The following is a 3663-nucleotide window of genomic DNA, read 5'->3' on the forward strand; positions in this document are numbered from 1 at the left end:
ACGGAGGTGAGGGGACATTCCGACACTGCTGATACTTGAAGCGGACCCCGGAAAACACGCAGAGAGGCGGACAGTGACAGCGGGTGACAGCCTGCCATTTTAGCTACTGCCACCTCTCTTTAACAGCTACCCGGACCCATGATCCCACCAAGCGGGACCGGAGCGCCAATCTTTGTCAGCAGTGACTCAGGAGCAGGGGGCAGATTGCTGCTCCCAGCCCAGCAGAAGACTATGAGACAGCCCTCGGCCGATGCCGCCTGACCCTAAAATGGTGCCCTGGGCCCACAGCAGACAGCAGAATTGAAATTGAGTCTCTGGAGACCCCTGGGGGCACACGACTCCGCTGAGACAGAGGTGAGCAGAGGATTCCCTGCATCGGGAGGTGTCAGGTCCCTCAATAAACAAGTAGCGGCCTTAACGCACTCAAAGGGTCGCTATGTTAAAAACCAACAAACTGTGGGTTCTTGTACCGAGAACATTAGGAAACGGAACTTCAAGATGGCCGCCAGCTCGAACCGCAGTCAGCAGTCTAGTGTTTAACTAGCTGTCAGCGGAGTCCAGGTGAGGCGCGTGATGAGAGAAAACTGCGCACTTCACCGAGGACATTGCCCTGAGAGGAAGCGTTTAGAGTTTGAGTCATGAGGAGAATTATAGTTTGACCCAGCGAAGAAAACCGTGTAGTTAGAAGTTTCAAAAACCCCTTCCCGGTGTACCAGAGTACCACGACTGTGCCCACATTGTCGTATTACAGAATTCGTCACCTGTTATCATCGTTGAGTCTCCGTCAAGTTTAACGGTAGAAGACTACAGCAGCAACTGGCAATCAGTGAAGCGGCGCTAGCCTAGCACCAAGTCTAGAACTTAGTCAACCAACAGAACCGCAAGTAGAGAATCTGCAAAAGAAAACCAATAGTTCAAGATAAGAGTTTAAAAATTGCATATTCTGAATAGAACGAAATAGCATAAATTACTAAGCATACTTACCGTGTATTGTGAGCAAAAATTACGATTTTCAATCAGTCACAAGAATTTGAGAGACTAGTAATGTTCTGAGAGAAAGTAGAAGATATTTAAAAAGAGGATTAAAGCAAGATAGAAAAAACTAAACGCAATCAGTAAGTCAGAGTTAATAACTAAAAATATAGATAAAGGCAGAACGAATAATCAGAGGATTAATTCTTATAATTCCATGTGTCATTACCACGCAGGGAGATTGCAGCCAAGAGCAGAATGAGGCACGTAGGATAACAGAGCAGAACAAAAAGACAAGAGTGAGTAGAGAATAAATAGTTCAGAGTAAAAGGTCTTAGTGTAGAGTAATTGAAGATATAATAAGTAACATCATTGTGAATTACAGGAAAGACATTAGGAAGAGTACAGCAATATTCTGTGCCAAGAAAAGAAGTAGAAGAGAAGGCAAGACTCTTGGAAACTAAGGGTAGGTAAAGAGATAGTGGGTAGTGGAGAGATAGGGAGAGAGATATAAGGTCTAGGCTAACCAAGATTTATTTTCCTTCAGGATCCAGAAAGAAAGTGGTCTGCAGGTCGGACTGACGAGTGGAACCAACCAAGAGTGTCTCTTCTTGTTGTTTATTATTTTATCCAATTTCCCCCTTCCCCTCTAGGGTAATAGGCTGGAGTCTCGTTTTCTGAGTTCTAGGTTGTTGCCCCGGGCGGATTCGGGAATCAGCATCTCTGTTCCTGTGCAGTTACGTCAAAAGTATCCTTTTTAGTTCTGACAGAGTGAAGTGCCCAAGTTGCACCTTGCACCCGAACAGAGATGGCGGAAGGAATAGACCTGCAAGGATTAGGAGTGATCTTAGACACTATACAGAAAGAGTTAAGGCCTGTTAGAGAGGAAAATCAAAACCTTAAGTTGTAAATTGTAAATTCAAGGAAAGAAACGGCAGAGTTAGCACAGAGACTAAGACAACCTTTTAGTGCAGGACATGACACACAGAATCCTCTTTTAGAGAGCACAAATAGAATGACCACCCAAGTGATCCATTCCTTATCCCCAGTGATTACCTTAGCGGCTCCCGAGCGATTTGGTGGGGACCCACAAAAGGTGCAAGTATTCATAACCCAATGTTCCTTACACTACATGTGCCGCCCTTCAATTTTCCCTGATGCGCAATCTAAGGTCGCTTTCGCATTGTCTTATTTAAGTGGAGACGCAGCTGCCTGGTCCATGCCACTCATAACAAGAAACAACCCGATCTTGAGAAAATATGAGGAGTTTAAGAACGAGTTTCTACCAATATTCGACAAGAGGAGAAAATCCCAAGTAGTTGACAACGAACTGCTAGACTTAAAGCAAGGGAATCGAGATCTGGTATCTTACTTAGTGCAATTCAACAAGCTTGTAGTGGAAACTAATTGGCCAGAAAGCAAACGAGCAGCAGTGTTCTATCGCGGCTTGCGAGACGAACTGAAAGATGCCTTGGCTTGAATTCCGAACAGACCCACCAAATTATCTGCATTGGTAGACCTGGTACTGGAGATAGACTTCTGTCAGGGGGAAAGAAAAGGCAAAAGAAGAAGAGAATTCAGGTTGACGGTTCTGAGGTATGACCGTGGTCGGTCAGAGAGTAGTCGAAGTAACGAAGGATCATCGGGGGTGGAACCCATGCAGATCGGAACGATTCGTGGAGCCCTGTCGAAAGAAGAAAAAGAGAAGAGGCGTAGTAACTTATGCATGTATTGTGGAGCTGGAAGGCATTTTGTTAGGAATTGTCCTAAGAAGCCCAAGATGAACAACAAGCCAAAGGAAAACTAACAGCACCACCTGTTGGAGGAGTTGAACAGGTGGGTGCAATTTTAGAAAAGACTCCCGAAGAACATCAAGTGGCAAACACCCTTCAGTCAGCAGCACCTCATTTGAATCTATCGATGGAAGTAAGGTTTAGAGACATAACCCTAACAGGAGTGTCGGTAATGATAGATTCCGGTGCCACCGGAAATTTTTGTGACCAAAAATTTGCTCGTAAAGTGGGGTTACAGGCAATCATGAAAAGTAAAAGTGAACCGGTAAGAGCGGTGGATGGAACCAATTTATCATCTGGCCCTATAGTCAGCCATACAGAGGTAATCCAACTTGTTTCAGATGATGGCCATGAAGAAAGAATTCAGTTTAATCTAATCGATGCTCCTCAGTTCAAATTAATTCTTGGTCTACCCTGGCTCACTGAGCACAATCCCACTATAAACTGGAGCAACATTCTATCAGAATGGATTCCAAGTATTGCACGAAAAATTGTTTTCGAACACTAGAAGGAAGACAAGAAGTAGAAACCAGTCAATCTCGCTCATTGTGCCAATTGGGAGGATCTATATGTGTGATTAATGACAAGAAATTCCTGAAGAATATGCGGATTTCCAGGGTGTATTTAACGAGGTGGAAGCTGAACAACTACCTCCGCATCGAGCCTATGACTGCAAGAAAGAAATAGAACCAGGCTCAAATCTACCCTGCAGTCGAGTGTATGCATTAACAGAGAAAATAAATTGCCCTTTAAAGGAATACTTGGACAAATATCTTGCTAATGGTTTCATTCGACCGTCCCAATCCCCAGTCTTGTCGCCTTTATTTTTTGTGCCGAAGAAGGAAGGAGATCTGCGGCTCTGTATCGATTATAGAGCGATCAACAGAATCACCAAAAA

The sequence above is a fragment of the Lissotriton vulgaris genome, chromosome 6, assembly GCF_964263255.1.
Source record: "Lissotriton vulgaris chromosome 6, aLisVul1.2, whole genome shotgun sequence".
NCBI lineage: Eukaryota > Metazoa > Chordata > Amphibia > Caudata > Salamandridae > Lissotriton > Lissotriton vulgaris.